Source organism: Rhincodon typus, chromosome 46 (assembly GCF_021869965.1).
Source record: "Rhincodon typus isolate 14 chromosome 46, sRhiTyp1.1, whole genome shotgun sequence".
NCBI lineage: Eukaryota > Metazoa > Chordata > Chondrichthyes > Orectolobiformes > Rhincodontidae > Rhincodon > Rhincodon typus.
In genome coordinates, this window is record NC_063377.1 from 456,675 (window position 1) to 472,096 (window position 15,422).

Below are 15,422 nucleotides of genomic sequence, written 5' to 3' on the forward strand. Positions count from 1 at the left end.
CAAAAATATAGTTGCTGGAAGAGCTCAGAAGGTCTGGCAGCATCTCCAACACTTCCGCCATCTGCAATCCGACCCCTCCACAAAAGGTATTTTTCCCTCCCCACCCTTATCTGTTTTCTGGAGTGACCACTCTCTCCGTGACTCACTTGTCCGCTCCACACTCCCCTCCACCCCCACCACACCCGGCACTTTTCCCTGCAACCGCCGGAATTGCGACACCTGCCCCTACACCTCCCCTGTCAACCCCATCCCAGACCCCAAGAAGACTTTCCACATCAAGCAGATGTTCACCTGCACATCTGCTAATGTGGTAACTGCATCCTCTGTTCCCGTTGTGGCCGCCTCCACATCGGGGAAAACAAGCGGAGGCTTGGGGACCACTTTGCAGAACACGTACGCTCGGTTCGCACTGTACAACTGCACCTCCCAGTCGCGAACCATTTCAACTCTCCCTCCCATTCCTCAGACGACATGTCCATCCTGAGCCTCCTGCAGTGTAACAACGATCCCACCCGAAGGTTGCAGGAACAGCAACTCATATTCCGCTTGGGAACACTGGAGCCCAATGGTATCAATTTGGACTTCACAAGCTTCAAAATCTCCCCTCCCCCTATCGCATCCCAAAACCAGTACAGCTCGTCCCCGCCTCCCTAACCTGTCCTTCCTCCCACCTAACCCCTCCTCGAACCTCAAGCCCCACCCCCATCTCCTACTTACTAACCTCATCCCGCCCTTCACCTGTCCGTCCTCCCTGAACTGACCTATCTCCTCCCTAACTCCCCACCTACACTCACATTTACTGGCTCCAGCCCCGCCTCTTGGACCTGTCTGTCTCCTCTCCACCTATCTTCTCCCCTATCCATCTTCTATCCGGCTCTCCCTCTCTCCCTATTTATTTCAGAACCCCCTTGCCCTTCCCCATTTCTGAAGAAGGGTCGAGGCCCGAAATGTCAGCCTTCCTGCTCCTCTGATGCTGCTTGGCCTGGCGTGTTCATCCAGCTCTACACCTTGTTGTCTCAGATTCTCCAGCATCTGCAGTTCCTACTAACAATGAGGAAAATGAGACCCTGTTAGCTGTTCCAGACCAGTACTGAAGCACTGTCAGACGGATAGAACTGCGAGAGAGTCAGAGAGTCAATAATGAGGTAGCGCCTCATTGATGCAGGTGAGAACTGAGGAAGTGCCTCACATGTATAGGGTCTGTGTTGAGGTAATGCAGCACCACCAGAGGGTCAGAACTGTTGGGTGCATTATTGTGAGAGGGTCAATCTGGAGGCAGTGTCTCATTCTAAATGGGTCAGACTTGTTGGAGTGCCACAAGATTGCAGCACTGTGAGAATGTCAGACTGAGGGAGTGCCTCATTGTCAGATAGTCAGTACTGTCAGAGCTTCATTGTCAACGGGTCCACACTGGAGGTATTGTAGCAGTTGTGTGCCACAGGGGCCGGAGCCGGGATCTTTGTTATTTGTTACTTATGTGAATGATCTGGATGTGACTGTACAATGCTTGATGAAACAGTAGTGGAAAATGCAAAAGTAGGAGATGTCATTGATAGCAAAGAAGGTTGTCAAAATTTACAGAGGCTTCTCGATCAGATGGGGAAGTGGGCTCAGGATTGGTAAATACAATTGTATACAGATACAGGTGTGCACTTTGGAAAGTCAAACCAAGTTAGGATTTATACAGTACATGGTAAAGTCCTGAATTTCATCCTCTGACAATGTTGCACTCCTTCAGTGCTGACCTACAACAAAATGGGACAGCCTCAGGCAGACCCTCTGACAACGATGCATTCCCTTAGGACAATAATCTTTAATTGTAAACTAATCTGTAATATTATTTGCCCTGTTAAGTTTACAATACTCCCGTGTCTCCTGTAGAATACGCAGTTGATCTCCCTCTCGCTCTGCCTCTGGGTATGCGAAGCTGCTTTCTTCCATACTACCCTCAGAAATAACACGATCTGTAACCCTAACCCTAGATTCAGCCCGAACGCCAACCCTCATGTAAATCCTAAGTCCAACATCAGCCCAAATCCTAAGTTCAGGCCTAACCCAAACCATAACCATCAGGGATCAAATGGCTGTGTATCACATATTTACCAGTCGGATTCAAACACGCGGTACCCGTTCACTCATGTGGTCACTTGCTTACCTTCTAACCTTTGCCCCTGAATAACCTGAGGTCTGCCCTGTTTACTCATATCGTTTAGCACTTAACAAGGCTTCCGGTGTCTGGCCGGCGTGTCTTTTGTAATACAGGGTCAATCGCCTTAAAATATCCGTTTCTGTGGTTTTTGTGTGACACCATATCATAAGCCTCTTTACTGTTGTACTGAAGGTCCTCTTTATCAATGCAACCACAAGCGCTCCATATGACCACTCTCGCGCTCTCATTCATTCTTAACTTTACTGACCACTCATTAGCGTACTGTATTTACTATTACTGCATTTCATTCATTCATTCATAAAACTGCCATCTTGCCATACTTTTTACTAATAAAGGGAAACGAAATCAAAATGTTCCTTCCACCCCATTACTGCCTTTTCACAGTTTGAACCCTTGTTGCTAACAGTGTCCAAACTTGTGTCTACATCGGAGTAAATCCCTGAGTATGTGTTAATTTTCTAATCTATTCAGAACAATACGATCCCATCCATCGTGTCACCCGAAACTATGAAAAACTATAATATTAATCAGCCCTCAACAAACGTCTCCCAGGACTTGAATATCTTGCGGGACATCAACCAAGTTTTCTGCGTCACCACGTCTCTGTTAGATACATGTTGAATAGGGTCCGCGTTCCCTTTAAGAAAGCTACTCTCAAAATAGCGCTTCCGTGAAATTGAATGAAAGAATGAGTAAACCGGCAACAGTGAAATCTCAAGAGTCAGCCGCGGTAATCAGGCGACTGAACTTTCTGCTGTCATTAAGTAATTCACAAACCAGATAATCTATCTGGCATTCTATAACTTTAAAAGAATAAAAGAACCCACACCCTTCATTGCCCTAATGCAAATACCTCAGTCCCGACCCGCTGAGAATGAGGCGCTCCTTCAGTCCTGACCCGCTGACAATGAGGCGCTCCCCGAGTCCTGACCCGCTGACAATGAGGCGCTCCCGCAGTCCTGACCCGCTGACAATGAGGCGTTCCCTCAATCCTGACCCGCTGATAATGAGGCGCTCCCTCAGTCCTGACCCAAGCAAAATGAGGCGCTCCCTCAGTCCTGACCCGCTGATAATGAGGCGCTCCCTCAGTCCTGACCCGCTGACAATGAGGCGCTCACTCAGTCATGACCCTAGTACAATGAGGCGCTCCCTCAGTCCTCACCCGAGTACAATGAGGCGCTCCCTCAATCCTGACCCTAGTACAATGAGGCGCTCCCTCAATTCTGACCGTACGACAATGAGGCGCTACCTCAACAATGACCATCAGACAACACTACAACTCCCCATTGCTGGCTCTTTGTCAAAGAGGCATTGCCTCAGACTATGATGCACTATCTCAATCCGAACAATTCGCCGTGCTGCACTTGGTTGGGGGGCGGCGTGTGTTATTTACAGTGAGCTTGTGTTTTTGTCTTTATTAATTGGAGGCTCTGTGTTTTAGGGTCGCCTCTGAGAATTCATTTACTGGAGGCTTAGTTTCAGGAAGGATTTGCAGGGGACACTGTTTCAGGGTTTATTTACTGGGAGCTCTATATTTTACACATCATTTACAGGGGACTGGGTCTTTTATGGTTTCTTCCTGGGGGCTGTGTCTTTTACACTTTATTTCCTGACGGACCTTTCTTCGGTTATATATAAAGGGGTCTCTGTGCTTAAGTGTGTATTTACAGGGGGCTCTGTTTTTAGCATTTTTTCAAATGAGACTCTGCGTCGGAGAATATATACAGGAGGCTGTGTGTTTCAGAGTTCATTTACAGGGATCTCTGTGTTTTAAGGTATCTGTGCACGATGCTCTGTGTTTTCGGGATTATTTATAGTGGTCTGTGTTTTACAGGTTACTGAAAGGCGTCTCTGTCTTCGGGTTTATTTACCGGGGACTGTTATTTATGCTTCCGTCTATCTTTTCAAAGTTTATTTGTAAGGGGCCCAGTCTTACGGATAATTTACAGGTGGGCTGAGTGTGGGGTGTAATTACAGGTGCTCAGTTTTTTCGGATTTAATTAGAGGGAGCCCTGCGTCTTACTTGCGACTTCCTGGGTGATATGTGTTCGAGTTCATTTAAAGGAGTCCGTGTATTTGAGGGTATAATTACAGGGGGTTTTGTTTTTAAGATTGGTTTAAATGGAGCTCTGTGTTTTAGGGGTTATTTCCTGTGAGCTCCGCGTTTTACGGGTTATTGAAAGGGGTTTCTGAGGGTATATTTACAGGGGGATCTGTCTTTGAGGGCTTTTCTGCAGGGCTGAGAATAGCGTTAGAGGTGAGGTTAGGGTCAGCGCTGGGGCTGAGGGTTATGATTTGTGTTCGGCCTGAGGCGAAGGTTAGGGTTAGTGTTTGGCGTGAGGTTAGGCTCAGAACTTACGCAAGGATTAGTGTTAGGGCTGAATCTCAGGTTAAGGTTTGGGGTAGGGTTATTTCTGGAGGCAGGGACAAAGAAAGCAGCTTCGCATCCCCAGAGACAGAGCCAGATAGAGAGCAACTGCGTATTCTACGGCAGACTTGGGATGCATTGCAAATTAACAGGTCAAATAGCATTACAGATTAGTTTACAATTAAAGATTATTGTCCTGAGAGAATGCGTCATTGTCAGAGGGTCCGCTTGAGGCTGTCCCTCTATGTTGTAGTGCCAGTACTGAAGGAGTGCACAATTGTCAGATGATCACATTCAGCCGATGCGTCATTTTTAAAAATTATGTAATTTAGTTATGTAGCACTCCCCCAAAAAGAATTTGGAATAAGGCTCAGCCTCAGTCTTGACCCTATGACTGATACACTCTCACAGTTCTGACCCACTGACACTGCTGCAACACCTCAGTGCGGACCATTTGACAATGAGGCAATGCTTCAGTTCTGAAGCTCTGACGGTACTGACTATCTGACAATGAGGCACTCCCTCAGTCTGACATTGTCACAGTGCTGCAATCGTGTGGCACTCCCACAAGTCTAACCCCTTGAGAATAAGACACTAACTCAGTATTGACCGTCTCACAATAATGCACCCCAACAGTTCTGACCCTCTGGTACTGCTGCATTACCTCATTACAGACCCTATAAATGTGAGGCACTTCCTCAGTTCTGACCCTCTTACAATGAGGCGCTACCTCAGTATTGACTCACTGATTATAATGCTTTCCAGCCGTTCTGTCCGTCTGACGGTGCTTCAATACTTGCCTGGACCAGGCAAATTCCTCATTGTTAGCGGGTTAGTTCTGTGGCAGTGCCTCCTGGTAATGGGATCATATGAATCTGTAATACTATTTGACCTGTTAAGTTTACAATGCATCCCGAGTCTCCTGTGGAAAAAGCAGTTGCCTCTCCCTCTGATTCTGTCTCTGCGTATACGAAGCTGCTGTCTTGCTCACTGGTCTCAGAAGTATCCCTAACCTTAACCCGAGAATCAGCCCGAACGCTAACCCTCGCGTAAGCCCGAAGCCTAACTTCAGCCCAAAGCCTAACCCAAATCATGACCCTGAGCCCTAACGCTAGCCTCATCCTACACTAACTGTAGCCTCAGGCCCAAACCGAACCCAACTTCAGACGTACTCCTGGCCTTCAAACACGGATCCGCCTGCACAGAGGCCCTCAAACACTCAGACCCCTTTCAATAACACGTAAAACGCAGACTTCACTGTAAATAACCCCTAAAACACAGAGTCCTATTAAAACAAACTTCAACAACAAAGCCCCCTGCAATTATACGCTCAAATACACAGACGCCAATAAATGAACTCTAACACACAATGCCCAGGAAGTATAAGGTAAAACACAGGGCTTCTTCTCAATAAATCCGAAAACACTGAGCACCTTTAATTACACCCCAACACTTTGCCCACATGTAATTTAGCCGTAAGACAGGGCCCCTTACAAATAATCCTAAAAAGACAAAGCTACCTATAAATAAACAGCCTCCTGCAAACAAACCCTAAAACAGAGACCCCTTTAAATAACCTTTTAAAACACGGAGCTCACTATAAATAATCCCCAAAACACACAGCATCGTGTATGTACACCCAAAAACATAGACATCCCTGTCAATGATCCCTGAAACACAATGCGTCCTGGAAATAATCTCCGACGCAGAGCCTCATTTAAACAAACTTTCAAAAAAGGCCCCTCTAAATACACTGTCAAGCTCAGAGACCCTTTAAATAAACCCGAAGAAAGGTCCCCCACGAAATAAAACGTAAACCACAGAGCCCCCGGCACATAACCCCCCTGTAAATAAACCCTAAAACACAGAACTTCATTTACAGGGATGTCTGTGTTTTAGGGTTTATATACAACGAAGCCTGAAACACAAAGCTTTCTATAAATAATCTCCGACGCACAGCCTCATTTAAACAAACGATGAAAACAGTGCTGCCTGTAACTACACTCTCAAGCACAGAGACCACTTTACATATAACCTAAGAGAGGTTCCTCAGGAAGTAAAATGTAAAACAGAGCCCCCAGTAAGAAACAATAAACGGCAGAGCCCCGTGTAAATTACATGTCAAATATACAGTTCCTTGTAACTAAACCCTGAAACACAGTGCAACCAGCAAATCCTCCTGAAAACTATGCCTACAGTAAATAAACCCTCAGAGACGCCTGTCAAAAAGCCCTCAGAGACCCCTTTCAATAACCAGTAAAACAAGGAGCTTAATTCAAATAATCCCTAAACCAGAACCCCCTGTAATTATACCCTCAAATACACAGACCCTTTTAAGTGCCCTAGGAAGTAGAATGTAAAACACAGGGCTCCCTCTAAATAAAGTCGAAAACACAGAGCACCTTTTAATACACCCCAACATCGAGCCGACCTGTAAATTATCCGTAAAACAGGGCCCCTTACAAATAAACCCTACAAAAACAGATCTAGCTATAAATAAAGAGCCCCCTGTAAATAAATACCAAAACACATAGTAAAAACCAGAAGAACTGTGGATGCTGCAAATCAGGAAAAAATACAAAGTTGATGGAAAAGCTCAGCAAGCCTGGCAGCATCTGTGAGGGAAAAAAACAGAGTTAACTTTCGGGTCAGGTGATCCTTCCTCAGAACCTCTGGCGAGCGCATCTTTAGTAATGCAGGGTCAATCGCCTTAAAATGTCCTTTTCTGTAGTTTTTGTGAGGCACTATAACATTATAACATAAGAACATAACAACTCAGAGAAGGAGTAGGCCATCTGGCCCCTCGAGCCTGCCCCACTATTCAATAAGATCATGGCGGATCTTTTTGAGACTCAGCTCCAGTTACCCGCCCGCTTACCATAAACCTTAATTCCTTCACTGTTCATAAATTTATCTCGCCTTGTCTTAAAAACATTCAGCGAGGCAGCTTCACCCGCTTCAATGGGCAGAGAATTCCACAGAATCACAACGCTTTGGGTGAAAAAGTTCCTGAAACCCTCAGTCCTGCGTCTGCTTCCTTTTATTTCGAGGCAATTCCCCCTAGTTCTAGTTTCACCTGCTGGTGGAAATAACCTCGCTGCCTCCACCTTATATATTCCCTTCATAATCTTGTATGTTTCTCTCAGATCTCCCCTCATTCTTCTGAATTCCAATGAGTATAATCCCAGCCTACTCAGTCTCTCCTCATATTCCAAACCTCTTAACTCTAGAATCAACCGAGTGAATCTCCTCTGCACCCCGTCCAGTGCTCGTACATCCCTTCTCAAGTAAGGAGACCAAAACTGCACACAGTCCTCCATGTGCGGCCTCCACCAGGGCCCTACACAGCTGCAGCATTACGTCCCTGTTTTTAAACTCCATCCCTCTCGCAATGGCAGACAATAGTCTATTTGCCTTTTTAATTACCTGCTGCACCTGCAACACTACTTTTAGCGATTCATGCACAAGGACACCCATGTCCCTCTGCACAGCAGCATGCTGCAATTTTTTACCATTTAAACCAAAGTCCATTTTGTTGTTATTCCTACCAAAATGGATGACCTCACATTTATCGACATTGTACTCCATCTGCCAAATGGTGGAGAGGAGACGGTCATGTCAAAGAGGCGGGGATGGAGCCAGCAAAGGTGAGTGCAGGTGGGGAGTTAGGGAGGAGATAGGTCAGTCCAGGGAGAACGGACAGGGCAAGGGGGCGGGATGCGGTTAGTAGATAGGAAATGGGGGTGGCGCTTGAGGTGGGAGGAGGGCATAGGTGGGAGGAAGGACAGCTTAGGGAGGCGGGGACGAGCTGGGCTGGTTTTTTGATGCGGTAGGGGGAGGGGAGATTTTGAAGCTTGTGAAGTCCACATTTATACCATTGCGCTTCAGGATTCCCAAGCAGAATATGAGTTGCTGTTGCAGCAACCTTCGGGTGACATCGTTGTGGCACTGCAGGAGGCCCAGGATGGACATGTCGTCTGAGGAATGAGAGGGGGAGTTGAAATGGTTCGCGACTGGTAGGTGCAGTTTTTAGTGCAAACCGAGCGTAGGTGTTCTGCAAACCAGTCCCCAAGCCTCCGCTTGGTTTCCCCGATGTGGAGGCGGCCACAACAGGAACAGCGGATGCAGTATACCACATTAGGAGATATTCAGGTGAACATCTGCTTGATGTGGAAAGTCTTCCTGGGGCTTGGGATGGGGGTGAGTGGGGAGGCGTAGGGGCAGGTGTAGCACTTGCTGCGGTTTCAGGGAAAAGAGCCGTGTGTGGTGGGTTGGAGAGCAGTGTGGAGCAGACAAGGGGGTCACGGACAGAGTGGTCCCTCCAGAAAGCAGATAAGGGTGGGGAGGGAAAGGTATCTTCGGTGGTGGTGTCGGATTGCAGATGGCGGAAGTGTCGGAAGATGATGCGTTGGATCAGGAGGTTGGTGGGCTGGTACGTGAGGAACAGGGGGATACTGTTTTCGTTGTTATTGCGGGGAGGGTGTGTGAGGAATGAGTTGCGGGAAATGTGGGAGACACGGTCTCGGGCGTTCTTGACCACTGAGCAGGGGAAGTTGTGGTCCTTGATAAACGAGGACATCTGAGATGTACGGGCGTGGAATGCCTCATCCTGGGAGCAGATGCGGCATGAGGTGAAGGAATTGGGAATAGGGGATGGCATTTTTGCAGGAAGGTGGGTTGGAGGGGTGTGTTCTAGGAGTTGGTGGGCTTGAAATGGATATCAGTTTCTAAGTGGTTGCCAGCGATGGAAACAGAGAGGTCCAAAAAGGAGAGAGAAGTATTAGAAATGGTCCAGGAGAACTTAAGGTTGGGGTGGAAGGTGTTGGTGAAGTGGATGAACTGTTCGAGCTCCTCGTGGGAGCACCAGGCGGCGCCAATAAAGTCATCAATTCAACGGAGGAAGAGGTCGGGTTTAGGGTCAGTATAGCTTCGGAAGAGGGATTGTTCCATGTAACTTACAAAGAGGCAGGCATAGCCTGGGCCCATGCGGGTACCCATGGCCACACCCTTTGTCTGCAGGAAGTGGGAGGAATTGAAAGAGAAGTTGTTGAGGGTGAGGATGAGTTCGGCTATGCCGATGAGGGTGTCTGTGGAGGGGGACTGGTCGGGCCTGCGGGACAGGTAGAAGCGGGGGGCCTTTAGGCCATCTGTATATGGAATGCAGGTTTATAGGGACTGGACGTCCGTGGTAAATATGAGGTGTTGGGGACCGGGGGATTGGCAGTTCTGGAGGAGGTGGAGGGCGTGGGTGGTGTCACGGACGTAGGTAGGGAGTTCCTGGAACAAGGGAGTCGAGATAGGTGGAGATAAGTTCGGTGAGGCAGGAGCAGGCGGAGACAATGAGTCGACCAGGGCAGTCAGGTTTGCTGGAAAAGCTCAGCAGGTCTGGCAAAATCTGTGAAGGAGAAAACAGAGTTAATGTTTCAGGTCCGGGGACCCTTCCTCACAACTTCAGTACACTGCCGACACTGAGGTGCTATCGCACTCCTAGCCTGACAGTGCTGCAATAACCCAGATTTCATCCTCTATTCGCGTGGTACTCCCTCAGGACTGATCCTGTAATCGTGTGGCACTGCCTCAGTAATGACCGTTAGACAACACTGCGCTTCCGCATGACTGACTGTCTGACAAACAGGCACTGCCTCAAATCTATCTGGCTGACTATGAGGTACGATCTGAATCTGAGTATCTCGGATTGCTTTACTGGGGGCTCTGTTATTTAATGTTGATTTCCAGTGGGCCTTGTGTTTTAGCTTTCATTAACTGGAGGCTCTGTGTTTGAGGGGTTTTTTTTGCAGTCGTCTGTTTGAGGGTTTAGGGGGATTTCAGATCGGATGTCCAGGGTTTATTTATTGGGAGACCTATACGTTACACTTTATTTACAGCGGGCTCTGACTTTTATGATTTCTTTACTGGGGGTTTTCCCGGCCCCAGCCTCCGTCCCCAGTCTGTCTCAGCCCACTCCCGGCCCAAACCCCAGACTGTTCCGTACCCGGCCGCGGCCCCCAGCCCCTGACACGAATCCCAGCCTGTCCTGGCCCGGAACACAATCCCCCAACACCCAGCCCCACCCTAGCCTGTCCCGGCGCCAAACCTAATCAAAAACTTAGCCCCAATCCTAACCCTAATCCTGGCCCCTGAACCCAGACACGAGAATTCAGCCCCCAGCCGAATCCCTGCCGACAGCCTGTCGCAGCCCCGGCCCAACCCAAACGGGGGCCGCAGCTCAGACCATCACCGTAAACATAGCCTGAGTCTGAACCTCAGCCCACCGACCCCGGCCCCAAACCTAACCAAAATCTTGGCCCAACCTGGAACCTGACTCTAAACCCGGTCCCAGACCCCCAGTCCGGCCCGGCCCGGCCCGACCCAATCAATGGCCCCAGACCAGACCATCAACGTAAACCTAGCTTTAGCCTCGGCCCTACGCACCGGTCCTAACCCCAGCCTTCAGCCCTGTCCCAGCCGTAACCCGAAACCCGGCGCCAGACCCCAGCCACCAGCCTGTCGCAGCTCCGACCCTGCCGCAGCTTGTCCCTGACCCCAACCTTAACCCCAGACTGTCCCGGCCGCGGGCCCCAGTCCCCGACCCCAACCCGAACCCCAGACTGTCCCGGCCGCGGCCACCGGACACCGACCCTAACGCCCAGCCCTCGGTCGGAACCCTGTCGCTGCCCCGGACCAGCACACAGCCCCGACCCTACCCCACCCTGCACAGGTGCCAGCGACCTAGACCCAGACCGTGACCCAGCCATTAGCGCCCCCCAGTCCAATACTCCCCCGCAGCCTGTCGCAGCCCTGACCCTGATCCGAACCCCAACCACGGCCCTGAGCATGACACCGAGCCCGAGCCTGACCCGAGACCGACCCAGTTAAGTTCCCAGCACCCAGCCCACAGCCAGGACCCTAACCCCTGCCTGTCCCAGACCCGAGCCCCTACCTAACTCTAACCCCAGCCCCAGCCTGATCCGGCCCCCATCCTCTGCCCTAATCCCAGCCTGGCCCCGACTGTACTGTGCCCTGGCCCTCGGTCATCCCACCACCCCCTACCCCCTCCCCGATCCCCCGAATGAGCTTGTCCAATCCTGGTCCCAGCCCCCAACTGCCCCCGACCTCAACTCTAACCCTCGCCTCAGCCCTCAACCTAACCCTAACCCCACCCTGTCCCTCATCTGGCCTTAACACAAACCTGTCTGAAGGTAACGACTGAGGAAGTGCCTCAATGGTCGCTACTCACGCAGTGCCACAATGTAAAGGGGTCTGAATTGACAGCCTCATTGTCAGAGAGTCAGTGACAGTGCTTCACAGTGGTGTCACTGCTGAGGGACTGTCTCACGGTTAGAGGGTCCAATAGGGTGCACAGTCTCAATAAAATCGGGTGAGAAATAAGGAAGTGCAACACGTTTGCAGGACCAGTACTGAGATAGTCTCGTACAGTCAGAGGGTCAGGATTGAGCGAGGGCCTCTATGTAACCGGATCAGAACTGTGAGATGCCTCCATGATTAGCAGGTCAGCACTGAGCTATGAAAGCACTGTCACAGCATCAATACGGAGGCAGTGCTTCTTTCGAAAGGTATCCAAACTGAATGGACGCCACAAAATTAGAGGGTCATGACTGTGATATTATGATCGGCGGGTCAGTACTGAGGGACTGCCTTATTGTCAGTGTGTCAGTTCTGAGGCATTGTTCATTTGTCAGAGGGTTCGTCGTATGGGAATGACTCATTGTCAGAATTTGTGTTCTGAGGCACTTCTCAGTGTAACGGTGTGGGAATTGAGGGTTTGCTACACAGAGAGGGTCAGTGCTAAGGTATTGCAGCTGTATCAGAGGATCAGTGCTGAGGCAATGCCTCACGGTAAAGGCATCAAAAGTGAGCTCATGCGAAACGATTACAGGATCACAAAGACATTGCAGCACTGTGACAGTGTCAGAACTGATGGACTGTTTCATTGTCAGAGGGGCATTACTGAGGGATTGAAGCACTGTCAGAGCTTGAGTACAGAGGGAGTGCTTCATTGTCAGAGGGTCGCTACTGCAGGAGTGCATTACTGTCAGACAGAGCCAGTTCCTCAATATGCAGGAGTCAGAACTGGAGCAGTGCCACATTGTAAGGGCATCAGAATTGACGGCGACCTGATATTCAGAGGGTCAGTCCTGAGGGAGGGCTTCATCATTATTGTGTCAGTACCTAGGGCACTGGCATATTGTCAGCTGGTCAGTTCTGAGACAGAGTCTCTTTGTCAGTGGGTCAGCACTGAGGCTGTGCTTCAGTGGATTGGTGTCAGAATGGAGGGTTTGCTAAAGACTGACAGTAAGTACTGAGGTATTTCAGCTCTATCAGGGTCAGAACCCAGGCAGTACCTCATTAGCAAAAGATCACTGCTGCAGCAGTGAGAGTGGATCAGACGGAAGGAGTGCCTCCTTGTCAGATGGTCAGTTCTGACACACTGCTCCTTTGTCAGAGGGTCATTGGTGAGGCGGTGCCTCTTTGTAATGGCATCAGAATTGTCAGGGGGTCAGTACTGAGCGAGAGCCTCATGATCAGAGGTCACTACTGAGAAAGTGTCTTATCAGAGATTCATTCCTAAGGGTGTGCTTCATTGTCAAAGAGTCCATTCTGAGGGAGGGCATCATGTGAGAATACTGAGGGAGATCCTTATTCTCAGACGGGAAATGCAGGGTTACAGCGATAGGTTAAGGGGATGGGTCAGATGCGGTTAGGAGGGTCAGTGTGGACTTGGGCTTAATGGCCTGTTTTACACTGTGGGGATTCTATGATTCTGATGAGAGGATCAGTACTGTGGCATTTCAGCAGTGATGGAGGGTCAGATCAGTGGAGTGCATAATTGTCAGGGGGTCAATACTGAGGCTGAGGCAGAGTCAGGGAACGAGAGATCAGTGAGCCTCTGGACTGACATTCTAGTCCTACCACATAACTGATCCTCCGACAGAGCTGCAGTTCCTCAGTACTGACTCCATAATCGTGAGGCACACCCTCAATCCTGACCCCATTTCAATGAGGCACAGCCACAATATTGACCCTCTGTCAATGAGGCACTCCCTCAGTACTGACCCAGTGACTACAATGCACTCCCACAGTTCTGAAGCTAAGGCAACGAGATCTGAAGTCATATGACACCAGGTTATAGTCCAACAGGTTTATTTGAAAACACAAGCTTTTGGAGCCTCACTCTTCCTTCAGTCCAATATCGACACCTCGATATCACGGCAATGAGATCTGACAGTGCTTCCATTCCTGAGGGCTAAACCGCTAATCATGTTGCCCTCCATCCATTCTGATCCCATTGCACTGAGGCACTGCTTCAGAATGAAACCTTCGTACCACCCACTGACAGTGCTGACTACATGTACTGACTGTCTAAAATGTGAGCACTCCTTTGATTCTGATTCTCACAATGAGGTAGTCGCTCAGTACCAATGCTCTGACAGTGAAGCACTTCCTCCAAACTGACCTGCTGACAACGAGGCAGTCCCTCAGGACTAACCTTCTCATAGATCTGCAATACCTCCGTACTGATCATCTAAACGTTTGCGATCTCTTCAATTCTTACCCGCTTGCAATGAGACAGTGCCTCAGTAATGACCCTCTGACAATGAGGCATTGCCTCAGACCTGACCATCTAAGTGTGTGGCACGTTCCGATCTGACCCCCTTGCAATCAAGTACTGCCTCTGTATTGACCCTCTGACAATGATGCACAACCTCTGTACTGTATCTTTGACAAGCAGGCACTGACTCAGTAATGACTCCCGATGATGAGGCATTCTATCGGGACTGAACATATGATAATAAGGCACCTGCTCAGTACTGACCATATGATAAGTTAGCATTCCCACAGTTCGAAACCACTGACAGTGCTCGAATACCTCAGGACTGACCCTCCCATCATGTGACACTGCTTCAATTCTGACATCTGCATAATGAGGCACGACCTCAGTCCTGACCCTCTGACAATGAGGCATTCATTCAATATTTATACTGTGATAGACCTGGAAAATCTCAGTACTGGCTGTCCAATCAAGAGGCACATCTTCAATTCTAACCCTGTTACAATGAGGTGCTGCTTCAGTATTGACCCTCTGCGTCTGTGTCATTTTACACCCGAAGTTATCTGTCTTCGGAGAGTCCACAAAACCATTTTGAAATCAAAGATATCCTTTGAAAGATGGTTAAGAAGTAATAGTGCTGTTTTATTGATGTTTGTAATAAATTTCAGGGAAGTTTTGGATACACCAAATCGCAAAATTACAGAAGGGTTAGGAGGCCATTTGGCCCATCATACTGAGTTGTCTCTATCATCTCATGCAAATCGTTTTTCCGCCTATCACCTGCACACCATTTTCATCCAATGTCCCCTGTACGTCTCCATTGAACCTCATTCATCACACTTACAACAGTGCACTCCATAACCTAACTACACACTGTGTGATAAAGCTCTTCCACGAGCAGGGACATCCTCTCCCTTTCTACTCTGTTTAGCCCACTCACGATTTCAAAAAAAACCTCAATTCCATCTCCTCTCAGCCTGCTGTTGAAAGAGAACAGTCCCAAACTCTTCAATCTATTCTTGTAGCTGAAGATTTTCCGACCTGGAACCATTCTAGTAATAATCAGCACATCAATGCATTTGCCTTTTTCGTGTAATGTGCAGGCCACAACTGTGCACAATACTGCAGCTGAGATTTAACTTACCTTGCAGAAGTTCAATATCATCAACTTCAAACTCGTTTACTCTATACCCCTATTAATAAAGGCTGTATGCTTTATTTATTGCTCTCTCCAGCTGTACTGCTACCATCATTTCAACTGTGCACGTCTATACTCCTATTTTACATTGCTCGCAAAAACAATTGAAAAACCA